This window comes from Balaenoptera physalus (genome assembly GCF_965194825.1).
Source record: "Balaenoptera physalus genome assembly, chromosome: 17".
Taxonomy (NCBI): domain Eukaryota; kingdom Metazoa; phylum Chordata; class Mammalia; order Artiodactyla; family Balaenopteridae; genus Balaenoptera; species Balaenoptera physalus.
In genome coordinates, this window is record NC_138895.1 from 17,658,539 (window position 1) to 17,686,511 (window position 27,973).

Sequence of the window (27,973 nt, forward strand, 5' to 3'; positions counted from 1 at the left end):
AGATAAAGATAAAGATATATATTTCAGCCATAAAAATAAGGAGAAAATCCTGCCATTTGTGACAACATGGATGGACTTTGAAGGCATTATGCTAAATAAAATAAGTCAGACAGAGAAAGACAAATACTGTATGGTCTCACTTATATGTGGAATCTGAAAAAACAAACAAACAAAAAAAACAAAAACAAAACTCAGAGGAAAAGAGATAAGATTTGTATTTACCAGAGGTGATGGTGAGGGGAGGCAGAATTGGAGGAAGATGGTCAAAAGGTACAAACTTACAGTTATAAGATAAAAAGTACTAGGGATGTAATAATGTACAACATGATGACTATAGTTAACACTGCTGTATGATATATAGGAAAGTCATTAAGAGAATAGATCCTAAGAGTTCTCATCACAAGGAGAAAAAATTTTTTTTCCTTTTCTTTTTATTGTATCTACATGAGGTGATGGATATTAACAAAACTTATTGTGGTAATCATTTCACAATCTATTTTAGCCAAACCATTATGCAGTACACCTTAAAGTTATACAGTGATGTATGTCAATCATATCTCAATAAAAAAAGAAGAAAGATTAAAAATAAAACACACAAATGAGCCAAGTTAACATACTATACATGGTTAGTTATTTCTTTTTTTTTTTTGGCTGCGTTCGGTCTTCCTTGCTGTGCGCAGGCTTTCTCTAGATGCGGCGAGCAGGGGCTACTCTTTGTTGAGGTGCGCAGGCTTCTCACTGCGGTGGCTTCACTTGTTGCGGAGCATGGGCTCTAGGGCTCGGGGGCTTCAGTAGTTGTGGCTCGTGGGCTCTAGAGCTCAGGCTCAGTAGTTGTGGCACACGGGCTTAGTGGCTCCACGGTATGTGGGATCTTCCCAGACCAGGGCTCGAACCCATGTCCCCTGCATTGGCAGGCGGATTCTTAACCACTTCGCCACCAGGGAAGTCCCGAATGGTTAGTTATTTCTGATTAATGTCAGAGATTTCTTTGGGAGAACTCTGCTGCAGTAGACCTCAACTGCATATATATATATTATAAAATATTCATATATACTTATACGTACATTTGTATAATTTACATAGTAAGCCAGTTACACAGTTGTGCAATATTTGAAATGCAGTCGTTATTGTTCTTTTGCTTTTCTATTGTGGTTGTTTGTGTGACTAGACATACAAAAAACCAAAGTTATTTAGAATATACTTTATAATCAGTAAAAAGTATTTTTCTTGGGATATTTAAGCATCATAGACTTTTTATGCAAGAATCTAATGATACTTGCAGCTGATTCCTAACATAAGTTTGGGTTATAGTTGAGTTTGCAAGTAATTTCTGAGCTAAATAAATAACAATGTGCTTGCATTCCAAATAAGGACTATTAGTTGTGATTGATAATATATGGATTTTGCCAACTATATTAAGTAATGAATGCTCCTTATGGGCAAAATCAGTTGCCTATTCTGCTTAAAATCTTGGCTTCAATTCAGAGTTACTGTGAGACAAGGTTACACCTTCACAGCTTGTAAACATGCCTACTTAGCCGGAGTTCATGAATGCAAATTAGTTGAAAACAAATATTCTCAATAGCATATTTAAAGAGAATGTAGATCCTTTCTGTGATGTTTTCTAGTAGATAGCCAGATTCAAAGTTTAGTTTCAACTATTATAATTACCAACTTCCTGACAGCATGGAAGGTACAGTGACCTTAGTTATGAGTCATAAATCAGGTCCTCTGCAATAGGATGGGAAGATTAGTAAATTAATTAGTACTAACTAGCAGTTGCACATAGAAATGGAAGTGGGTTTGGAATGACATTTGTGGAGAACTGTCCTGCTGTAGGTCCAAGAACAGACAATAGTTTGGATTCCCTCTCCTCAGAAGAATATACAGATCTTAGTACTGGATTTTTATGTAGCTATTAACTCATAGCATTCGTTTTTCAGATTCCTTACTTTTGATGACATTTTTACTGCAATTTAGAAGCACCTCTATTGGGTGCCACTAAAAAATGAGTGAGGTGAGGGGTTTTCCTGTTTTTCAAAATGGCAGCCCTTTACTCACTGCAGGCATGCACCACGGATTTAGAATCAAGAATTTTCAGACTATTTATGCCAAAAATATTTCCCTTTCTCAAATTGACAAACTTTAAACAAATACAATCTTCATAGATTTCTTTAAAGAGTTCTCAACTTGAGGGGCTCTCTGAGGAGGGGGGACAGGGTATCCAGTGTTCTGTATGTGGGGAATCGTGCATTTTCCCCAGAATGCAGTCCATCAACTTCCCAGAAGCTTCATGACCCCTCAAAAAATGGTTAAGAGCCCTCATTTTAGAGGAAATAACTACCTACAGATTCTAAACTACAAACGTGTAGCTTACTGTTTTTTATTAAAAGTGTGTACCGGCCCGTGCAACTCGCCCTGAGCTCTGACTCTGGGCAGGAAGTCCTTCTGGGAGTTGATTATCACATCCTCACTTGATTGCTCATTCTACCAGAAGTGACTTGTAAGATTGTTTCCTGATGCTTAAAGAGCAGTTGTCTAAGTTGTCTTCTAATACAGCACCTGCCGGCCCCAAGTCTGTTTCCTCCTTTCTCAGCTCTCCCCAGGGTTTACTTCTCCATTTCAGAGCCAGCCCCTGGCCGTTGGAAACAGGGATGCATTATGGTGAGGTCTCACAAGAAGCCCTGCCTGCCCTCCACCAATCTCTGGGAGAAAAGCAAACCACTCCCAGCTCACCGCTAGCTGTCCTGCTGTGATTGTACACAGCCAGCATATGGTGATACAGATTAATTGGTTGCTTTGGCATCATTTTGCAACTCAGTAACAGGGCAAACAGAGTCAAGTCTGAGACTCCCTGGCAAAAGAACAACACACTGAACCAAGAATTAAGTTAAAAATAGTTTTATCATATTAAATTACATCAGTGTTGTAACCCAACATAGAGTGTTTCTTCAATAGGGGCATCTAAGAACATGATGGCATAGGATGTGCTTTTCACCCTGGTATCACATTTAGAAAGGATATAACTTTAAAGTATTCTTTATGGATAATCATCTCTAGTTTTAATAGTTTAAAAATTATTTACATATTCCAACTATACCACTTATTAAGGTTAAAAGATCCATTTTTCTGTTTTCTTTAAATTTGCCTTTCAAATATGAAGTGATAGGTTCTGGCTTTAGGACATATTGGGATATTTAGTAGATAGGTTTATCTCACCTATCTCCCAAAATGGTTTCATAGGCATCATCCCATAATTACTCCACCCTATTGGGCTCTATAATTTTTTTTCTTGTAGTCACATCTTTCAACCCTCCTGAAGAAGATCTACCTGCCATCTGCCACCACCCTCACAATGGAATTCATTCAACAAATATTTATTAAGCACCTGTTGTATGCCTAGGTTTCACATTAGGCACTAGAGACACAAATGTTAATAAGGTTCAGATCCACATCCTCACTTTAAAAACTAGGATAATAAGGGAATTAAACAAATATATAAGAGATTTCAATACAGTGTGAAATTGCTATCATATGGTTAAAGACAGAGATACTTGGAAACAAAAAGGAGGAGCACGAAACTTTTTAGGGTGAGAGGAGAGTTTCCCCCAAGAGGAGACTTTTAAATGGATGAGTAGGAATTAAGCAAAAGAGAGTGGGAATGCATTTCAAGCAGAGGAAATGGCCTGGAGGTGCAAAAAGAAAGATGATAAATCTGGAAAGTTGCATATGATTTGGTAGGGCTGGGGCTTTGGGTTCAGGGAATAAAGTGCCAGAAGATGAGGCTGGAAAAATAATCAGGGACCAAATAAAACGAGTTCCCTAAAACTGGTATGGGATTTGGATTTTGTCCTGCAAATAAAAGGGAGCCTTGGAAAAAACAGAAAGAATAATCAATCATCAGTTCTATCAGTACCACATAGTTCACCCCTTAATTTTTTCTCCAGTTGTTTCACGAGAATTTTATCTCTCCAGATAAACAAAAGAGAGAAACCGCATCAAACTGTGCCATGTATAATACTATAGACAAAACAGACATTCAACAAGAAAATACTGATTGATTGATTGATTGATTGATCGATTGGAGCAGTACGCTGCTTCTAGACAGCTATACTTTGGGCCCGGCTTAGTGACTTCATGAGTATCCTTTTGTAAGTACTCATCTTTTGAGGGTTTTAGACTCTGCCTATTTAAAAAAAAACAAAAACAAAACAACTTTCCCCGTGAACTCGTGTTTTTCATCTTCTCTCATCATTTGTTTGATCTTGATACTCTTTGAGGTTGGATAATATTCAAATGGTGATTTAATTTAGATCAAGTTGAAGGCAACATATTTGTATGACATTTGAAATTGTGTCATGCCAAACAGGTACTATTTTTATTGACACTGACCCAGAAGAGCTTATAGGATATCATTTTCTGAAACAGGTTCAGAACCAGATTTCAAGTTTGGAGCTATAAGCAGGGACTTAAGTGTTGAATACTAAGGCTCTTGGAATGCCCCAGATCAAGATTCACCTCCCAACCCACTAGCTAATGCCTGAAATTCTTCAATAAGAAATTTAGAGCACTGTCCCCTAATACAAAGTAAATACGACAGGGAAGGACACCCGATTAAGCCTTAGTAATCATTCAGACCTAATATAAATAATGTTCATAAAAATTTTCTCAAAGAGCAAGCAAGTTCTTGGGGCTGGGGCAGGGAGATATGAGAGGACCACGAACCAATGGCTGCCAAAAGGAAAGGATAGAGCAGAACAACGCTCGGACGGAGAAACACAAACTTGACCTTTCTCACAATATACTTGGCCAGCCATGCATTCTCCTTGGAGTGCTTCAATAAAAATTACAGCTAAAGAAAATCCCTCAGACTATCTTTAAATCCTAAATACCTAACTTAATTCTCAGAAGATCTTGTATTCATCAGTTCTTCCAACTAAGTAAAGCGTTTTGGAATTTATGTGACTAGATGTTTTTGAATCTCGACAGGTAGCATTTGCCGCAAGAGGAAAACGAATTCTAAATTGTTCAATGGGCTATTGCATCCTGCATATTATAACTTCATTCTAGATATTTTAATTGATGTCTTAGATCTCTTACTGGTTTGAATCGATATATTTTTCTCTTCTCAAGACATGGTCAGTTTTCAGGTCCATTTTCTAACTGTGAGCTGAAGTACAGTTTCATTTTGATTATGAAAATGGAAAAATCACCTCAATAAATGAGAACTTTCCTACCTCTTAAGTAGAGTCTTAGGGATAATAAACTCCCATGGGATCTAGAGGAAAGAAAAAGAGCAGAGATCTTTTGAAAATAGTAAAATGACTATTTAAAATAACTGACAATAAAGCTCCCAAATAATGAAATTTGGTGTTATTATTTCTAACACTATGTTTCAACTTCATATGTTTTCTATATCTCCCTAAGAGTTCTGGTTGTAACCTGGCGTTTTGCACAAGCTGACTCTGATGACATTGGTTTGAGAGGAAGGAGACCAGATTTCATGCTTGCCTTTCCAGCCTTTATTCTGCCACTTTCCAGCAAACATCCGGTTTGTGAGCTACTCTGCCATTTCTAGAACAGTGCCACATGCCGTCATACTTGGGAGATTTACTTTTAAAAATTTCCTTCTTCCTCTTGTTGCCTGCTACATCCCTGCTCATCCTTTGATTCTCAATTCAAAAGTCACCTCTTTCTTAACTCCATGGACAGAATCAGTGATGCTCTTGTCTGTGCTTATATTTAAAATTGTGCATGTTTTTGCTGCCCTGTTTTTACCTTGCATTGTGATTATGGCTTCAATTAAGACTACTTTAGATTTTGCCACAGTTCAAAAAAATACTTGTTCACAATTGATCCTTTTTTTTATTAAAGTATAATTGATTTGCAATATTATATTAGTTTCAAGTGTACAACATAGTGATTCAGTATTTTTGTAGATTTATTCCACTTTAAGTTATTACAAAATGATGGCCGTATTTCTCTGTGCTGTACAACGTATCCTTGTTGCTTATTTATTTTATACATAGCAGTTTGTCACTATTGATCCTTGAATCCCATTCCTTCCTTCTGTGTTCAGGTTTCCTTTTCTTGATGTACATTCTTTAGTAGTTCTTTCAAGTACAGGTCTGTAATAATCATTCTCGCAGTCTCTTTCTGAAAATGTGTTTTGCTCTCACACTTGAAAAATAGTTTGGCTAGGTTAGAGATTATCTTTACTTAGTGTTCCTAACACCGTAAGGAATAAATTAAGACTTCGTACCCATGGTTGGTGCAGCCCGGGAATTTTTACTTACCAAGGATGACACTTCCCACCCTACCCTAGGACATTCCAGAGCCAGGGGCAAAAGCAAGCTGGCCTTTTGCCTCTCTGGCTGGCTGATTCCCCCTCCCAGCAAGGAGCAGCCAGATGACACTAAAGTTGCCCGTCCACAACACAGGTTATAAATGTGTGGCAATATTCTGGGCATTTATGGTCCAGGATGAAAACACATGACTGCTCGTTTTTATGTCATTCCTAACTACGACCTGTATCTTCTGTAATATATGTTGAATATAATGAAAAAAAAACACAAAACCGCATCTGTTTATCTTAAAGAATAAATATTCCAGGGAGGTTTTGTTTCATTTTTCATACCAATTTCCCTTTAAAAGCACACCCTCTATTTCAAAAAGTTGTATTGGATGCCACTTAGAAAGGAATTGCAGCTGGTTAAATTTAGGGTGTTGAACAAATTCCAATCCAAGAATATTCCTTGGCACTGGGCCTATGGCATTTTTATTTGATTCTAAATTGGATAAATTTTAATTCATTTTAAGTTCTTTGCTTTCTCTATATTTTTCTTCTGAGACAGGCAACTAACCATTGGTATTTATTCTGCCTTTAACACTACAGCTCAACTATGATATTTTGTATACATACTATCAAATTCCCTGAAGTTTTACTTATTATTATACAAATACAACTATACTTTAAAACATATCCATCACTTCCATTAAATCTTGATGAAGCTGTGCCCTAAGAATAATATAGGAAAATAATCACACCATAAATCTTTTTCCATAAGGTAATATGGCCCTATATTTCATGGTATAAGATTAGTAAATTTTGAAGCCCTGAATCTTATTTTCCCATACATTATTTTTCGATTTCCTTATCAGTTTTTTTTTAAATAAATTTATTTATTTGTTTATTTTGGGGTGTGTTGGGTCTTCATTTCTGTGCGAGGGCTTCCTCTAGTTGCGGCAAGCGGGGGCCACTCTTCATCGCGGTGCACGGGCCGCTCACTGTCGCGGCCTCTCTTGTTGCGGAGCACAGGCTCCAGACGCACAGGCTCAGTAGTTGTGGCTCACGGGCCCAGTTGCTCCGCGGCATGTGGGATCTTCCCAGACCAGGGCTCGAACCCGTGTCCCCCGCATTGGCAGGCAGATTCTCAACCACTGCGCCACCAGGGAAGCCCTCCTTATCAGTTTTTATATTCTTTTTTTTTTTTGACCTCTAATTTATGCTTCCCAGGAGACAATGTTAATTTTTTAAAAATAAAAGGAAGAGAGAGAGAGAGGGAGGGAGGGAGAGAGGGAGGAAGGAAGAAAAAAAGGCCTATCATCTTTTGCTAAGATTGTCAGGAGCAGTTTAGGAATCAGCTGCATAGGGGTACTGTTTGAAGTCTGGGCAAGGCTAGATCCATGAGGCAGGAAGACAGACGAGAAGACCAAGGGCACAACCTTGAGCAACTCTTGGAGAGCAGAAGCAGCCACAGAAATGGCTGGAGCTCTCTATTTCACATGTACGTGTGACTCAGTTTCCACAGTTCCTTAAGCGAGGAAATGAATCTTGGACATCTCCTATAGGTCTCACCCCACGTCCCACAGCGAGAGCAGCTGGTGAATGCTCATCATTCAGCCCTCAATCCACTGATAGCTGCTACTTGCTATCCTGTGAGCCAGGGATTCGGTGTGGACAAGATAGGTAGAGTCCTTGTCACTCCGTGCCGACGTGCGAGCTTTATCAAGTATGGCCAGGGATACCTCTGGGAGGAAGTGACATTGGAGCTGGAATGGACCCGCTGAGAAGGAGCCACTATATGAGTCGCAAGGAAAGAGCATTCCAGAGAGAAAACAATTGCCAGGGACCTGAAGCAAGAACAGACTCAGAGTGGTTGAGGGGAAAGAAGGGGGCCGATGTGGCTGGAGCCTAACGCACAATGACAGGAAGTCACAGAGCTAAGCCAGATCCTAAGTTCCCTTTGGCCATGAGAGTTGGTTGAGTTTTATTCTGTTTGCGGTAGTCTTGTAGGCTGACTCACTTGATCCTACCTGCTAGCTTGTCCCTGCGCTGCTGCAGATCCTGCCAGCGTCACCCAGCTGCTTGGTCCTGTTTGACAGAGTCTGAGGAGACTTGGAACACAGGTGAAAAGAAGGCAACACTTTGCCACCACGGCTTGTCTCTCACCTTCTGAATTCAATAGGCATACTGGGATCCCTTCCCTCCCCCATCCAGAAAGATCTGGTGCCAACTACCCACCCACCTAGGAAAAGAAACTAAGCGAATCCTTGGCAAAATTGGAGTGAAGTGAGCACGCATGAAAACTGCATTAATAAAAATAAATGTGTAATGAGGAGTTTCTATCCTAAATACATGTATAGTGTTCATTAGAAGGGAGGGAATGAGAGAGAGGATGAATATTAATATTTGAGGGCATCTGTATTCCTGGATACTTCAGACACCAGCCACCAATTTGGGGATCCCCAGGGCCACCCTCACTTCTGATCAACTGGCTACAAATTCAGGCTTTCCCACTACCCCTTCGGATTTGATAATTCACCAGAAAGACTCACAGAACTCACTGGAAGCACTGTGCTTACGATTATAGTTTTATTATAGCAAAAGAATAAAAATTGGGAGAGACACGTAGGGCAAAGTCTGACAAGATTCCAACCACGAAACTTCTGTTATCCTCAGGGATGCATTACCCAATTAGCATATTGATGTGTGACAATATGCAGAGAACTGCCAACCAGGGAAGCTCACCCAAGCTTCAGTGTTCAGAGTTTTTATTGGGGTTTCATTAAGCAGGTATGACTGATCGAATTATTGGCTGGGAGGTTGCACTCAATTTCCAGCCTCCCAATCCTCTCCAGGAATAGATCTGATATCACGTGGCTCAAAGCTTCAACCCTCTAAGGACATGGTCGGTCTTTCTGGTATGATCCATCCTGAGTCACCTCATTAGCATTAACTCTTAAGTATGGTCTGAGGGGCTCATGATGAAAAACAACAATGACACTCCTATCACACTGGAGATTCTCGGGGTTTAGAAGCTCCCTCCCAAGAACCAGGGACAAAGTCCACTCAAATTTTTCCTTACACAGTGGAACCCCTCAAATCAGATTTGTAATTAATCACCCACTCTGTGTAACAGTCCTCAGTACAATTTGGTACAGCTGCTTGAGGAAGGAAGACGCAGTACTCATTGCTTGAATTTTTTAGCCATGGAAAAGCATCATTTTAAAGGTATTATAGATTCATGTTGCCCACCTCTAGGCCTCACACTCTTTTTTTCCAAGCAGTGTTTCTGTGTGCTTCCTTTTCCTAGCTGACAAGGGTCATGATTCTATTCTGTCCTCTACTGAGTGCAAGTTGGATATTTGCCTATGCCTGGCAAATGTTACATTGTGCAGATGACAAAAATATCATGGAAAACACTGAGAAAAAGGCAACCCTAGCTCATCCTTTTGTCCAATTGAAAGCGGTCGTAAATAGAATCTCAATGTCCTTAACATTTAGAATCAGAGCCTGATGTTGACTTTTCAAAATTTTCTTTGTGTACTAGCAAAAAGCACCAAAAAACAACAAATGACGACAAAAACTGGGTGACTCAGTGGGAAGATGATGTAAAGAACTTCATGTCTTATTGCATAATGGGTTAGGAGATGTGTGCCCTTATGTATCAGTGTTCCAGATGACCTTGAGCAGTGCACAGAAATGCTGCCTCCCCCATTTCCCAACATATGGGACAGCTGTGAGGTGTAGCCTCTGAACGATGACACCACTCTCTGAAAGAGCTGCAATATATCTTTCTCTGGTTGCTAGGCCTACTTTGACCTGAAGAACTCCATGGAATATTATGGCCACATGACAGCTGACTTCTAGATGGAAAGTCATAAAATTGAATCACCTGAATGTTTCCAAGCATTGTGTAGACTAACCATCCAGAAAACTGAATTTTCTTCTAGCTAAATTTTATTATCTTGGAACCTCAGTTTAATGCCCCTCCTTATCATTCCAGGCCATTCCAAGTAAAGGTTTATTTGATCACAATTCCAGGGGAAATGTGATATCATCTTAAGGGGTTAGTGGGGTGTTTTAAAAGGGTACCTGGAATTTGTTTAAATCAGGTATGGTAAGACACACAGACATGAAAATAATTGTCATGAGGGAAAAAGTTTTTTATACTTACAGACCCCAAGAAACAGGAGGCACAGCATACCATTCAGGGCCACCTGGGGAAGCACCAGGGTCAGTCAGGAGGCAGAGGGAGTGGAGGAAATATAGGCAAGTGTCTTTATTGTCATTTCCACTGGAAGGACTGGGTGAGGCAGGGCAAGCAGGCTTAGATGGATGGTTTGAATATTTTCAGCAGGCACTTGGGTTTGGGGGCTATCCTTAGTAGTCGGGCATATGGCCCAGGGGGGATTAGAGCAGAATAGTGGCCCAGAGTGTAAATCTGGGTAATGGATGTGGTTAGGGTGTGCTCTCTGGATTGGGTAGTTTACATATGAAAGGTGCACTCCTAGGGGACTTGTTTGCTATCTCTGAGAATGAGCTAGCCCTGGGAGGGGCACTCTTCCAGGGTCAGCAGGGCCCTAATGTCAACACATCAAATACAGAAAGTAGAAAATGTGGTTTATTACATGGGGTTAGGAAGGGATCTCTTAGTCATAGGTCCTTTAGCATCAAGATTATTTTTAAAATTCCTTCATTTAGCTTTGACACAACTCATGTATTAATAATTATATAAAGTCCTAGAATTAACCCAAATATTTAAATATCTTTAGGGGGAAAAAATAGATCTTATCCTATTTCTCAAACTTTAATGTTTATACAAATACCTGTTGGGTTGCCAGATAAAATACAGAATACCAAGTTAATTTTAATTTCAGATAAACAATAAATAGTTTTTATATCGGTTAAGTATGACGCATATAATATTTGAGACATACTTGTCCTAAAAAAAAAAATTCATTGTTTACCTGAAATTCTAAATTACCTGGCATCCTGTCTTTTTATTTGCTAAATCTGGCAACCCTGATCAGCTGGGGAATCTTGTGAAAATACAAATTCTGATTCAGTAGGTCAGGGAGGGGCCTGAGACTGCATTTCTAACCAGCTCACAAGGTTTGCCAGTATTGCTGTCCCTTGAACCACACTTTGAGTAGCAGAACTCCATCAGGGGCCTTTTGACTACACTCAGTGTCCCATTACGGATAGTGGCAACTGATACTACTGACCAAAGAAATGGAATTAGTCACCTTAAATTCTACAGTGTAAATGGATTGATTCTCTAAAGGGCAGTACTTGATTATTAACATATCTGCCTTCCTGTTTTGCCAAAGAAGCTAATTTATTTCCTGGATAAAGATTACTTAGGTTCTGATTTATAAATCCTTTGAATTTGCAAATCCAAAGACTTTAGAACCACAATAAAAAAAAAAAATCCAGGGACTTCCCTGGTGGTCCAGTGATTAAGAATCCGCCTTCCAATGCAGGGGATGCGGGTTCCATCCCTGGTCGGGGAACTAAGATCCCACATGCCACAGAGCAACTAAGCCCACATGCCACAACTAGAGAGAAGCCTGCACGCCACGACAAAAGATCCTGCATGCCGCAACGAAGATCCCATGTGCCACAACTAAGATCCAACACAGCCAAATAAATAATAATTTTTTAAAAATCTACACTTATTTTTGGAAGAATACAAAGATTATTTCTAAAAGCAAAAGAATGATCAGGATGATTGTCAGCCTACTAGAATATTCTCATGCTCAGTACAAAGCACAAACCTAGATGATATACTTTTTATTTTAGAAAGCAATTGAAATTATATATTGAGACATTCAACTAAAGCAACTGCAATTTTTCTTCTGTTTAGGAACAATTTGGTACTTCCATCTTCAAAGCTGTTATTTACATATCAGCCGCTTTGTTCAGCTCCCCTGTTCTTCGGTCAAGTGTGAAATTACAATGAAAAGTAGAGAACAGGGTGGCACCCACAGACAGTAAGATCAAAAAATGGCAACGAAGGAGTAAACAAGAATATGAGAACAAATAAACAGTACTGACTAGAAGTCCACACGGATTGTCTCAATTTAAAATGAATTGAATTTGTATGGTCATAATTTTTTTAACATCCTGGATGTTTATTTCCTCATTTGTTTAAGTCTCATCAATTTATAAAGTGTTAAGTGGTGGGGTTTTTTTAATTAAGAAAGATACTGGTGACTTCCCTGGTGGCGCAGTGGAATCCACCTTCCAATGCAGGGGACACGGGTTAGAGCCCTGGTCCAGGAAGATTCCACATGCCACGGAGCCACTAAGCCTGTGCACCACAACTACTGAGCCCGAGTGCCACAACTACTGAAGCCCACACACCGAGCTGGTGCTCTGCAACAAGAGAGCCACCGCAATGAGACACCCATGCACTGCAGCGAAGAGTAGCCCCCGCTCACCACAACTAGAGAAAGCTCGCGCGCAGCAACGAAGACCCAACGCAGCCAAAAATAAATAAATGAAATGAATAAATAAATAAATAAAAAGAAAGATACTGAAGTAAGTGTGGCCACTAAGATGATTTTAAGTACCTCAACCTTATTCTATCAGAGAAGCTTCAACAGATGCTTACAACCTTTCCCTGTGCTGGACGATTGCACACCACATCTGCTAGAGGAGCTGACTGTTATTGTTTAGGGTTATAATATTTCATTATGCCATGGTGAATTTCAAGCTATTTTTTTATTTCAAAGATCTACGGACCTTTGAGGGAACGGGTCTTGGGGGAGAGTGAATAGGCTGAAATAAATTAATTAAGTAAACAAAGAATCAAATAAATATTTTTTCCAAACCTACCAAATTTATAGTGTATCAGACTTACTTTGGTTTATTTTAGAAACACGAAGTTTTATGATAATGGTTTATTCTGTTGCGTATACTGTACATAGTACTCCTGAACCTACAATCACTCAGGACCTTTTCCATATCCATTGATAGATTCTAGTCTGACCTGTGATTTTTCTCTGGAATTTTATGGAAAAAATGATTTTTTAGCTGGGGAATATGTGTGTTGTATAGTAAGAAATGATCACTGTATTTTTATGGACTCTCTATATGTAGTATCATTCCCCCCATCCCAGGAAATGAGCCCACAACTGTTTTTAAGTATAAATACTTAGAATGCAACCTATTTTTTATTGCCTAGAACTATTCAGACGAGGGAAATAACATTTTAGACCTAAAAACCGTGATATAGCTTTAAAAGATTTTTCTAATATGTATACTTGGCACATACAAAAAGGTAACATATATGTACATTAAAAAAAACATAATAATAAATTAAAGACCCATGAACCCACCACCCAGTTCCCCTGGGAGCCAAGCTCACCCCAGTCATATAGCTCTTTTCCTGTGGAGGAAATGAACCACCCTGTGCTAAGCACTCTATAATATACATTATCTCATTTAATCTGTCTAACACTCCTATGCATAGATACTAACATTTCCTTACCATGTTATAAATGAAGAAACTAAAGGGTTAAAAATCTTGTAAAGGGACTTTCCTGGAGGTCCAGTGGTTAAGACTCGGTGCTTCCAATGCAGGAGGCACGAGTTCAATCCCTAGTCAGGGAACTAAGATCCCACATGCTGTGCACCATGGCCAAAAAAAAGAAAAAAAAAAAATCTTGTAAAGAATTTCAAGCCCACTACCCAAGTATAGGCTGCACACAGTGACTTCCTCCTAAAGCCTGCAGTATAGAAAGGGGGAAAAGGGGTAATTGTACAGTAGAGAAATCTGACAAACACTACCTCAGCCAGGTGATCTAGGTCAATGTCAACAGCGATAAGTCATGTCGCTAATAGGTACCCTTGATATAATGTTGTCGAGAACGGCATTTTTCCTCTGTGCCCTTCCTACCACAAAACCATAACCCCAGTCTAATTATAAGAAAAACATTCAACACTCTCCAGCTGAGGGATGTTCTCCAAAATGCCTGACCAGCACTCCTCAAAACTATCAAGGTCATCAAAAGCAAGGAAAGTCAGATTAACTGTCACAGCCAAGAGGAGCCTAAGGAGATATGATGACTAAATGTAATGTGGGATCCTGATGGGATCCTGGAACAGAAAAAGAACATTAGGTTAAAACTAAGGAAATCTAATAAACTATGGATGTTAGTTCATAGTAATATATCAACATTGCTTCATTTATTGTAGCAAATGTCCCACACTAATAGAAGATATTAATAATAAGGGAAATTGAGTTAGGATGTATGGGAACTCTACTATCACCATAATTTTTCTGTTGATCTAAACTGTCCTAAAAAGTAAAGTTTATTTTTTTAATTACATTAAAAGGCAAAAAAAATTGAGTACACACTTCACCAAAGAGGGCATAGGAATGGCAAATAAGCACATGAAAAGTTGCCTAACGCCTTTGTTCTTTAGGGAAAATACACATTAAAACCACAATTAGATACTACTGGACACCTACTGGAATGGCTGAAATAAACAATCCTGACAATACCAAGTGCTGACGAAGAGGCAGAGCAACTAGAACTCTTAGACACTGCTGGTGGAAATGCAAAATGGTGCAGCCAGTCTGAAAAACAAGTTGGAAGTTATGCTGCTGTATGATTCTATTTATATGACATTCAATAAAAGACAAAACTATAGTGATGGAGATCAGATCAGTTTTGCCTGGTGCTAGGGGTTTAGGGGACTGTGTGACTACGAAGTGATAGTATTGGGGGTGATGGAGCTGTTCTGTATCCAGATTGTGGTGTTAGTTATATGAATATAGTCGTGCCTCAGCATCTCTGGGGGATTGGTTCTAGGACCCCCTCAGACACCAAAACCTTCAGATTCTCAAGTCCCTTACATAAAATTGTGTAGTATTTGCATATAACCTATACACACCCTCCTGCATATTTTAAATCATCTCTAGATTACTTATAATTCCATGTAACACAATGTGAATGCAATGTAATGCAATGTAAATGCTATGTAAATATTTGTAAATACAATGTAAATGCTATGTAAATCATTGCCAGCATGAAGCAAATTTAAGTTTCGCTTTTTGGAACTTTCTGGAATTTTTTTTTCCCGAATATTTTCAACCCACAGCTGGTTGAATCCGCAGAGGCAGAACTCGAGGATACAGATGGTCGACTGCATACACGTGTGAAAACTCATCAAACTGGTCCACAAAACGAACCTCATTTTCCAGTTCTGAATTTAAAACAAAAAGAGAGACACTCTAGAGAACCGGCCCATTGCTATGAAAGAAGAGAGTGGCGCATCTGAAAGCAGGAAAGCCTGAGCCTCCATTACAGAAGGAGCAAAAGGCAAAGGTTTGTTTGTGGTCCTGATGCAAGGACATTGTCCTTCCAGAAGAGGCTGAGACCACTCTATGGCTTTCAATTACATCATGGCGGAGTCTTCCTTCTGTGGTCAGTGAAATCCCTAAAGGAAATTTCTCAACATTCAAATTCAAGCTAAAAAGTGTGTAACTTTATGCTAGCATGGTTTTCACAAGGTCTTTATTCAGCTAATAAATCAGAGTCTCTAAAAATATAGCAATTTATTTCTCAAAGGAGTTTGATCCAGGCGTTTTAATACTTTTTGAAAGTTTTATATCCATTAAGCTTCTATGAAAAAGACTCCCTGCTGTTTTTTAGCGGTGTTTGCACTGAATTTGGAATGCAACCTCATTTGCATATGGGTATATGTAATACTTACCTCAGTTCAACGTTGGTGTGGAAAATGTGTGACTGCCTGTAGACTCAGGTACAGGTATTATGCAAAATAAATAAATGGAGGAATGGACAGGGGACTATTGCCACTGTTTCCTGGGAAAATGGCTTTACAAGTGTAAGGTGAAACAAGCTTATCCATATTATTTGAATTTTTTGAACTGCCACAACATCCGTATCCAGACTAATTACAGACTGGTCTGGACAAGGAATTAACACTTAAAATGTCTATTTTGGTTTTCAATTTTGTATAATAAATAAATAAAATGTCTATTTGGGGATTTTTCTCAGTAAACTGTGGTCATCTCTTGGGAATTTTTGTTATTATACCTTCGGAGGCATAATGATCACAGGGTCTCAATGAAGTAAAAATAGGAATGGTAGCCCCAGGTTGGCCAGGTCAGGGTCCCCAGCCCCAGTGCTAGGAACAGAGCTGGTGTCAGGGTGGCATTTCTGTCTCCTCCTATGAGATTATAAGCCCATGGAGGACAGGAGACTTTCTCCTGGGAGAAAATATTTGCAAATCGTCAAACCTGGCAAAGGACTGGTATTCAGAATATATAGAAAGTTCTTAAAACTCAACAGTAAATAAACATAGTCAATTTAAAAAGAGGTAGACTTGAGAGAGCTTGGGTCCCTCGGGCCTACCATCATAACTACAGTTAAGAAAGTTTGGTTGGGTCAATGATTAAACCCTCTGTTAAGTCCTTTATAACCCAGAGAGGGATCATGGCTCATTCATCAAGTAGAACGGCTGCAGGAAGGCCCCAGCTTGAGCAGAAAGCCTGTGTTTAAAAGGCTGTAGTCACTGATTAGTTAGCAGGGAGATGCCCGCAGAGTTGCTGCTGCTAATTTCTGAAGCAAGGTCTGTGCCATCAAGAGCCCGAAGAAGTCACCATGCCCACGGTGAGGCTGGCAAGCTCTCAGAGGCCAGGTTGGCTTGGGCCTGCCAAGGCCCAAGCCCTGCCCCTCAGTAGCTGTCTACCTTGGCAAAGTTAATGCTTCTGAACCTCAGCTTCTGGATCCTAAAGTGGAGAAAATACTACCTATGACATAGAGTTAGTGTGACAACTAAAGGTGATGATATATGCGAGACCTAGTACATCTTTGCCAGGCATTAAATGGTAGCAAGGATCATTTATAAAGCAGTAACCTTATCTGCAGGGAGAGGAGTAAAACCTTTGGACCTGCTCTCTATAGACTTCTGCCAAAAAAAGTGCAGAGGAGACCACAGGTGGGGTCAGAAGGGAACTGATGTCTGCAGAGAACAGCCAGGGGAGGAATGGGGTCAGGAGAGGTTCAGATCACCAAACAATACACCCAGCTCCAGAAGGTTCCTGGGCTAGAATGCATCTCAGAGAGCCTGCACCTCTGATGATGGAGAGAATTACCTGCTGTATTAGTTTCCTAGGGCAGTCGAAACAAAGTACCGTAAACTCTGTGACCTGAAACAACAGAAATTTATTTTTTCACAGTTTTGGTAGCTAATAGGCCAAAATCAAGGTGTCAACAGGGGCCATGCTCCCTTTGAAACCTGTAGAAGAATCCTTCCTTGCCTCTTCTGCCTTCTGATGGTTTGCCAGCAATCTTTGGCATTCCTTGGCCTATAGAGACATCACTGCAATTCTCCGTCCTCCGATGGCCTTCTCCCTGTGTGTCTTCCCAGCGTTTTCCCTCTTTGTGGGTCTGACTCTGTGTCCAGATTTCCTCTTTTTATAAGGACACCAGTTACATTGGATTATAACCCACCTTAATGACCTCATTTCAACTCGGTGACCCCCTTACAGACCCTATTTCCAAATAAGGGAACATTCTAAGGTAGTGGGTGTTAGGACTTCAACAAGTACTTTTTTTAGGGGGCACAATTCAACCTAAAACACGTGGTTATGTGAGTTAGAGGTCTTCATTGTCATTTTGTACTTACAAGTAAGAGATGGCTGCTTGTTTTATAAAGCAAATGTTCTGGCTTTCTTGAGCCAAGAGAAAGGTTCCATCCTTGAGAGCTCAATGAAAAGGAAAACTGTTCGTCCACCAAGCCCAGCTCTTTACTTACCACCGTATCTGCACGTCTGCAGTATGAGAGTGGGCGAGGAGTATGGAAAGGGCAGCATCTCCATCCTGCAGAGGCCAGCTGAGGAAGCCTGTCCAGAAGTTCAGACTGCCAGAAAATTCTGGATCTTCTCACATTGGACTCAGCCCAGAAGTGGGCAATATAAAGCTTCTGTGCTAGGAAAAGGCTCATCCCATTGTGGGCTGGAGGCGTTCCCTGGGCTGTGTAGTCAGGGCCATGGCCTGAGTACCTGAGAAGCAGGCAGTAGCAGCCTTCTAGGAAGCAAGCAAGTGTCCTATGACACTGCACAGGCCAGTGAGTTGCCAAGGTCAATGGCTCCCCCTCACTTCCTGCCATTGCTGCCTTCTCGCTTTCTGGAACCCTCTACCCCATTCCCAGTTATTCTCCGCCCTGAGTATTACCATGTGTGATATCTTACACCAGTATCCCACATGCATATAAGCTGGGGGTTTATATCACAGAGCTGATACAAGGACAGTCACGTGGACGGTGGTCGGCAGCCATGGCTCTCAACCTTGGCTGCATATTTGAATCACCTGGGGAGTTTTTAAACATTTTAATACCTAGGCTTTCCCCAAACAAATTACAACAGAATTTGTTGGAGATAAGATCCCAGCATCAGGATTTTTCAAAGTTTCCTTTGATTTGAAATGTTTGATTCCAGTGTTTGGCCAAAGTTGAAACCCACTGATTTAATGGGAAGCAGAGTACAGGAACTAAGTTACTTACCTAGCTATGACGTCTGACCCTTCCAGTAAGCTAAGTTAGAGAGTTACTGCAGTAGATCAGGTGAGAGAGGATCCGAGCAGTTCAGGATGGAGAGGTGAGGTAGCCTCAAGCAGTCATGAAAGGGGAAATCAACAGAGCTTGGGGAAATTGATAGGGAGTTAAAAGAGGAAGAAGCCTAGATAAGGCCCAAGTTCTATTAAGTCAGTATAAGGAAGGCAGGAGGAAGAAAAAACTGATTTTGGTTTTGGACGTGTTGAATGTCCTGTGCTTCTGGAGCTATCCAGGTGGCAGTGTCACATGCTCAGGAGAGAGGTGGGCCAGAGCTAGCATTTGGGAATCATTGGCATAAAATGATACTGAAAGCCTTGGGGGTCAACAAGTTTGTCTTGAGAGAGCAGGTAGAGCAGGGAGAGCAGAGCTCTGGTAAACACAGGTAGGGCAGAAGAAAAGGGGCCAGCAAAGCAGACCAAGGAATTGCAAGGGTAGAAGGAGAGCCAGGAGAGGGTCACAAAAGACAAAGGAGCAGACACTTCCGGAAGAGAACTAATGCACAGGTCAGACGATGATGCCAGATCCAGTCTCGTGTTTATTGAATTTGGCAATATGGAGGTCAAGGGTGACTTAGACCATTTTAGCAGAGCGGTGGGGGTGAGGATGGGGAAGCTGACTGCACTGAGGTTGAAGAAGGAAGTAAGGAAACAGAGACACAAGTAGAGATGACTTTTCTGAAAAATTGGCTGTGAATGGGGAGAGTCGCTCAGTGGTGGCCGGAGGGGAATGCAGAATTCAGGGAAGGAACCGTGTGTGTGTGTGAGTGTGTGTGTGTGTTTATAAACTACAGGGAAGGAATTAGTACCAAGAAAGAGATTGAAACTCCAAGAAAGAGATGCATAATCAATACGTCAAGGATCCTGACTGGGAGAGAGGAAATGGTACCTGGAGATGGTGGAGCTTTGAGCCAGAGGGACACCTTTGTTTTGTTTATTTTGTTTTATTTTTGTGAGCCTAGAGAAACAAGGAAGATTTCTCTAAGGAAGGGTAGGGAATAAAAACATTTTCATTTGACCTTTTCCTTGTAGGAGGCCAGGGTTGGTGCAATGGGGGCTGATGCTGACGTTGGGACACTGACAGCAGAGGAAAAGTGAGAGTGCCGGGAACAGAAGGAGCCAAGCAGTGAGTGTGAGCTGCACCCCAAGAGGTTCTGAGTTTCAAAGTCAAGGAAGTCGAGAGTGGTCTTCAAGTTCAAAGGGTACGAGTGGGGCCGAGATCACTATACTAAAAGCCAAGGTCAGGTGCCCTGTGGGATGTGCGTGGTATGGAGGGAAGAATCAAAGACACAGCAAGGAGAGTCCCGGGAGCTGAAGCTTTCTTAGCCATCACCTGGGTCAGTCATAAAGCTGGGAGACCGCCGCAGCAGAACCACTCTGTCTCTCTGCTCTGAACAAAGCAGGACTCAACGGTGTCTATTGGGGAAAAGGGAGCAGGAGTTTGGTCAGGAGGCTGGAAGAAAACAGTAAAGTTTTGGAATGTCCACAGAGGAGAATAGAAAAGGAAGCTGATGAAGGAGGAAAAAAAGAGTGGTCCAGTTGACATCAGAGACTAGACATTTGTAGCAGCGTCAGCCCTTGCGGTTGAGTTATTGCCTGCATTTGTGCCTGACAGCCCAGGTGCGGTAGCAAACAAACAGCATTGTGAGGTCAGTCGTGCTGGGCAGGTGTGGCAGGAGTCCAGGGCCCAGGCAGTCGAGGAGGCTGGGTAAAGAATGAGCCAACTAAGTGCAAAAACAGTGTTTCTAAACAGAGATTTAAATACAACTCTATAATCATAGGGCTAATGGATGACTCAATTATGAAAATTAACCCAAGCCTGGTTTTAGATGGCACTTTTCTACTTTCTAAGAGTAAAATCTCCTGGTTCTTTGCACTCAAGAAGATCATCTTGTTCTGTATTCACTACACAAACCTCTCAGTTTCCACCTTTCTCTCAGAAGGAGTATGTTTTACTCTCTCTTCTCATGGTTGTAGGTCATCAGGTAGACAGAGAAGCAGCTGCAGTTCCGGAGGTACTTTTGCAGTGGTTAAATAGTGATTGAGTTGGCAGTCATTGAAAACTCTGGGCCCACAGTTCCATATTTTTTGAAGGAAGAACATTGGTTATTTCCCATGGGTGTTCCCCATGGGAGAACATTAATGGAGAAAAAAACAGAACTTCACAAACCAACCTGGGTTGACATTTACCTAAAATATGCCAAGCGCTGTTTATCTGGAGTATCTTATTACAGGCCCTAGCTCTGCCAGATAATTAAAGGGCAGCTGGATAACGAGGATAAAATCATGGCAATATCTTCCAGGAAGAACTTTTAGGGCTCTTGCCCATTTGTTTAATGAAATTAGTCTAAAATAAGGAAAGTATTATTTTGGGGCCAGGAGGGGGATAGAGTGGGAGCACAGGAGAAGGTTGCTTTCCCTCTTGTTTTCAAAAGAGATGGCAGGATAGAGGAAAGGATATGAATCTTTTTAGTTTTAATAGAAAAATGTTCATTCTTGGCTCATTTATTCTGTTTTATGACATTATATTGCATTATAAAATATGGAAATGAAACTCACCCTGAGGAATAAAGAATGCCACCTTCCTGTATTTTTATTGGAAATAAGATGTACAATATATTAATGAGAATTTATGGGGAAAAAAACCCTGGATAATCTGGGTAGAATCCTGCAAAGGAGCATGCCTCCCGCAGACACTCAATAAATATTAATAGATGGTCATGAGAATTTAAATTTGGTTCTCTGATCCAATTCTGCTGCCTTCTTTCTCCTACCACAGCTCCCTAAAATTAGGCAACCACAGTGTTCAGGGCTTTGAACAGAACATATATTTCTGAAGTTGTGTGGAATTAATTAACCAAACTACAACATGGCTGATCTGGAAAGCTGGGATCCACGTCGTTTATTAAAAGTGAGCAAATCATCGTCCCTGTCTTTGGAAGAGGTCAAGTTAGGGAGAGTGTGATGGAAGAGGTCACACTAGGAAGAGGTCAAGTTAGGGAGAGTGTGATGGGGCTTTGCCCCAATTCTAAGTGGCATCATCACAGGCAGGTAGCTCATCAGGCAATGATACTCAGAGAGGATTCACCAGGAGCCTTTTCAGGATAAGCTGGTTGTTCGAAGGCCAGGGGTGATGACTGGAGGGATACCTGAATGAGACCAGCTCAGAGTCAAGGTCTGGGGCAAAGCCATCAGAATGCAGATAAGGTTACCAACGTGGCAGGCAGAAACAGAGAAATCCAGCATGGCCGGGGTTGAGTGTCAGCAGTTTGGACGGCCTCTGCCTGAGACAAATGAACTGATAGGCCACGTGGTCGATTCAGATGCATACCTTGACCTAGTCTTGCTTTTCTTCTTCTCTTGGGGCTTTATAAGATCCCCTTTACAAAGATAAAAGCAAGCTGGTGTAAGGAAAGGTCTGGATGCCATGGAAGGTCTACAGGTTTGGAGCCCAACCAACCAATATTGAGTCTCAGCCTGATTACTTAAGAACTTCAAGGACTTAAGCAAATGAACTGACCCCTCTCTGCCTCCGTCCTCCTAACTAAGAAGTGGGGACAGCGATGCCTGTCTGTCAGGTTGTTGTGAACATTAAAGGCGTTATGAAAGCATCTAGCACACAAGAGTTTCTGAATAAATATTTCTCTCTTTCCCTTTCATGAGGAAACACTCAAACTTAGATGATGTAGGCCTGTAGTGAAATCCCCATTTTTCAGCTAGAGCAAGTAAAGCATTCCCTTGCCCAAGGTCTCAGGATGTGGATCTCAAATTTGGTCACTGCAATAGCATCACCTGGGAACTCAGGACCCATCCCAGACGTACTGAATCAGAAACTCATGATTAGAAATCAGAAACCCAGCAACCTGTGTTTTACCAAGCTTTGCAACTGATTCTGCTGCATGCTGAAGTTTGAAAACTCTGATATTAGGATAAATCAGGTCCGTAACTCACAGTGTACAGCAGGTATAGAGCTCACAGGCCTCAGGTAAACAGTTCTATGGGACACAGTCTCATATTTTCCTTCCCAGATTCACCTGGTGTTGGCAATGCTTTACTTTGAGCTATGCAGTGTTGGCCTCAACTAGAGTCCACGTCAGGATGGTACGTGAGTCCTGGACTTGGGGAGATCAGTGGTTCCCCAGATTCTTTCTACTGTCGGACCATTAATTCCATTACATAGCTTCATCAGGTTTGGGAAACAAATGTAGAACTCATCATGTTGCACTGAAGCCAGTTTTTTGTTTTTTTCATAAACAGGAATGGAGTTGTTTTCCAGTTTTACTGAAATATCGCTGACATATATAGCATTGTATAAGCTTAAGTTGTACAGCGTAATGATTTGATATGTGTCTGTATAGTGAAGTGATTACCACAATAAGACTAGTCAACATCATCGCCATACCTTGTTAGAAAAGTTTTTTCTTGTACTGAGAACCTTTAAGAGCTATTCTCTTAGCAACTTGGAAATATACAATACAGTATGGGTAACTCTCGTCATTGTGTTGCACACCATGAAGCCAGTTCTTAATGGGCACCATCACCCACCCCCCTTCCCTTCTTTCTAACTGTATTTGGTGACAATATCAAACCGGCCACTGGGTAACTTGGGATGCTTTCAACCATTGCAAAACCTTAGCGTCTCAAAGATAGTCATGAACTCTCCACAATAGCAGCCTGGAGAACAAGCTTCCAAGTGACCTGGACAGTTCCGCCTGGGGACCATGAGACGTGGGATCAATCTACAATTTCTGACCCCTGCAGCCCACCCCCGATCTCTCCCCTGCACCCAGTCCTGCAGGCCCTGTGTTGGGCGCTGCCTCGCTGGAGGACCGTGAAATGATTCCCCCAGCAGATGTCTGTCATGCTTTGGATGAACTGCACACCTGCTTCCTCTCCCTCACTGTCTATTTCCATGAAAGGAAAAAATGAAATACAGCCTTGAGTTTGTTGAAACCCATGCATTCACAAATGAGCTTCTTTCAACAATGCCCAAGGAGATTTGGAAAACAAAACCCGCTCTTTCTCTCTTGTACATACAGTGGCCACCAGAGGATAAGCATTGTTCTGTCAAGGTCCAACACTTGCTAGAGTGATCGCTGGAACCTTCAGGGAAGAGAGTTTCTGTTTATAACGAGAGGAAAATGGATTAATCAAAACTCTAGCCTTCAGCTGTCAGCACTAGAATACAGTATGTCATGTGGAGTATGAGATGGCTTTGACAAGAATACCATCTTGCTTGCTTTAGTCAATCCTATTTGGAGCAAGCTGATTTAAGCAATGATTTTTCTCTGCAGCAGATGAATGCATACCAACAAAATCCATTAGTTATGAAAGTTGTGGCATCGATTTTAGAATAAAGTGATGTTGCAAAAGAAGGAAATCATATTCTAATATCGCCACTGCTGACAGCTGGTACCAGCATCAGGAGAGATCTATTTCAACCAAGCAGTGTGGCCTGCAGGAAAGACAGCAGTTGGAAAGAGGCGATCATGTCCACTTTACCTCCACTTCTCAGTAGAGATTCTGTCCTGAGCCCCAAATTGTCTGTTTGTCTGTTGACAGTGCAGGCAGCACACCTCTAGGTTGAGGGAAAGGCCACTGGTTTGGGCCATTGTATATAGTCTTAAATTCCATTTGCCCATGTTTCCTCTTAGTTGAGAAAATACGCAGTAGTAATCACAGAATAATCCTACTCAATTCCTGTTTGCTGTTTATGTAGCATATATTAGGAAAGTACATTTTGAAATTTATCAAGGGGAAAATGAGCACTAACTACCTAGTTTGTTTTCGGTGCTTTCCTGCTGGACAGAAGAGTAGAACAGAATTAGTATCTATTCTGGGGAAATCTATCTCTAAGATACACTAGAATACATTCCCCAACGAGGAATGACAGAGTAACCCCCCAGCACAGAGTCTGAACTAACTGTGGCAGATACCCTAAAGGGGAAGACATTTACCCTTTAGCATAATTCAACGGGCATTTTTAAGTTTATAAACCTAATGGCTCCCAATTAGGGAATATCCCAAGAATCTATAAAGCAGGAAGAGACTAACGTAACTCTGTATAACTGAGGGAAGTGTGTGTCTAGTCAACAGCAAACGTTGTTTACACTGTGGGAAATGAGGTCTCAACTCGTCCCTCGTTATCGTCCCTGACAGGCAGCCCAGCTTCTGCCATCAGGAGGGACTCTTACCCGGGATGGTTCATTAACAGTTTTGTCCCATTGGGTGATAATTGCAGGAAAAAGTACCTGAACTTGTGAAGCCTTCAGATGGAATTATCTGATTTCCATCTATATGTTGTGCTGACCATAATTTCTATCCAATATCTCTATCCACCTGGGAAGACAGACAGGTAAGCAAACAACTACAGCAATATGGTTAACCAACCCTCTGACAGAGATATGTACAAGGCACAATGGAAATATAGTAGCCCAGTTGCTTAACTCTGCCTGGCATGAAGTTTGAGCTCAGCCTTGAAGTTAGGAAGGGCACTCCTGAAAGAAGTTTAAAAAATGTAGAGTGGAGGGAAACGATCTTCAGTTGGAATACCGCTAGACTGGGTGCTTGAAGTGTGTGTAGAGGGTGGAGAGGAGTTGGAGATGAGTTGGAAAGGCAATCAAATTGTGAAGAGCTCTGCAAGAGGGTACTCTTGTGGAGTTTGGGCCCCGTTCTGTGGACGAAAGGGAGCTGCTGAGGGACCTTAAGCAGAGGTGGTTCTGTGAATTCCTGGGAGTTTCCCGAGTCTCCTTTGGCAACCTGGCTTTGGCAAGAGGTGGTCCCAGGTGAGGCATCCCTGGCTGAGAATCATAGACCTTTCATCCTCTCCAAACTATGCCTCAGGTGCTTACATTCTCTTTAAATAGGAAATTTTCCACTGGGGGGTTCCGATCACAGCTCAAGCTCCCTTTATACGAGAGCCCTGGCCCCAATGAAAATGAAAACTTAAGTATGATAAAATAATAACCTCTCCATATATTAACCATATCTCATCAGAGGCCAACCAACTGTCATCAACTTGGAGGTCAATCCCCTTATTAGTTACCCTTAGGAGAAAAGGAATAGCCCTTGAAGCTATAGGGCTCCAGAAACCCTACAGCTTAACCTTATGGCTACAACTCAAAAATATCCCTTCATCAGCAGTCCTGGGATAGCTCAGAAAACAGTAAAAAATATTTTTCTTTTACTAATGGAGTTAGGACACAGACACCTACCTATAACTCTCTACCCCATAAGCCATCCGTGTCTTCAAAGACCTTCATGGTATTTAATGATTCCTATGATTAAGACATAGGCTGTGTGAGTTTGTGTGTGTATGTTTTAACAGAAAAGGTGTCTTAAAGGAACAATCTGTAATGCCCAACCTGAACTCCAAGGAAGGAAATCTAAGTGCTGTTATTTGTTAAGCAGAGCAAGAAAATGTTCCTAAACACTGTGAGAAGTAAATAAAATCTTCAAAATTAGTGGGAAGGAAGGTAGCAGAGCAGTTGAATATTGGAACAGAGTCATTCGACTGAATTTAAACCCTGTGTCTGTCACTTAACAGCTATGTGACCTTGGGCAAGTTACTTCTTGAATTTAGCTCTTTCATCTGTAAAACTGGGGTAATAATAGCACCTACCTCATAAAGCCATTGTGGGGATTACATGGGATAATCTGTCTAAAAGGCTTTGCTAGCCAACACAAATTAAGTGCTCCATAAATGATCTCTGTTATTTTTACGAAGGCCAGAGAGATTTCTTGTTTCACTTCAGAAATCAATAAAGATGCAGTCCACCGAAAATGATCATATGTATTCAGTGTGCATAAAAGCTTATGAACCGAGTCCTTGGCCAAACCACACAACGGTGCACATTTCCTTTTAACAACATGCATTAATTTCTGAGGAAATTGTACTGTTCTTCAATCCGTGCAAATGATATTTTTAAAACATTCCATTGTGATAAGAACTCAGCTACATTTGTTTATGATGATTTGTGTCTTGTTGAAGAAAAAGGCTCCCAGCCATTGGCTGAGAGATGTAACCAGAGCTAGCTTTAGCTGAGGACGGTGGTTTCTCCAGAAAAGTCATCTGAGGCTGCAGTTACTACACAGGAGATGGATGGACAGAAGCTGTATAATTAAGGAAAGGATGCATTACCAAAAAGTTATGATGATAAAAAGGGGGAAGAGGATATGTAATTAACCTTTCCAACAGTTAACATCAGTGGTTACCTAAGCCTCTTTTCACAGAACTGCTCATGTGAAAAACATCCAGTTTTGCTGTGGCGTGTTCTTAAATATTTAATTTACCTGCCTGCAGATAAAGTGATTTCCTCTCTTTATTTTTTTGTTGTTGTTGTTGTCGTTGATAGAGTCCTGCTTTTCACCACATCAGCATTCAAAATTGTATTTTATTAAATGAATTGATTTTTAAAGGAGCCAATTTTTTCCCTGGATTCTCTAGGTATAAACTAATACCTGATAAATATGAATTATGGGGAGGTCAGCCTAATGTTTTTGTGTTATTGAAGTATGAGCGTGAGATGGGGAATTTTAGGTTCTCTGACAGCCAGGTCTCAGTGAGTGTGTGCTAGGACAGGACAGGCAGGGACAGAGCAGGGACAGAGACCAGGAAGACCTAGGGGTCAGGGTCAGGGTCAGGGCAAGTGCAAGCAGAGTGTGGTTGGAAGATTAGGTTTGAGGGCAGTCTAGCCATGGTCAGAAGTCAAGGTGTTCCAGGAACCAGGCAGAACAGAGCGTTTGATAGAATATTATAAAGAGAAAGCCTAAGCCCTGATATCTGAGAGGTAAGCATGTTTATCCAATCATGACAGCCTTCAGGAAGGCCTAGGAGCAGAAAATGAAGCAGATAAGTAGTTGGCGTCAGGAAGATCCCATGGCAGGCCACGGAGTCCCAGCCCAGAGGAGCTGAGTGCAGGATCAGAACTTCAGTCCTTGAAGGGCTTGGACGAAAGCTAAGACCACAGTTCCTGCTGAACCAGGCAGAGCATCAGTCAGGAAATCAGAGGAGGAACTCAAGGACATGGGCTAAGAAGAGGAGGCAAGAGCCAGGCCCTGGGGTTCAAGGACTGAGCACACTAAGTTGCAAGGCTGAATG

The 27,973-nt window shown here is 41.3% G+C and overlaps 1 protein-coding gene and 1 long non-coding RNA gene across 3 annotated transcripts in view; both read left to right on the top strand.

The window, feature by feature from the left end:
* The window catches only part of KCNB2 (potassium voltage-gated channel subfamily B member 2), a 404,375-nt gene that overhangs the window by 198,776 nt on the left and 177,626 nt on the right, over positions 1–27,973 (top strand). The window lies entirely within an intron of this gene.
* Positions 804–27,019, top strand: LOC309646380. The gene is made up of 2 exons (XR_014255322.1): positions 804–21,817; positions 21,863–27,019. It is a non-coding gene; the product is annotated as an uncharacterized lncRNA (long non-coding RNA).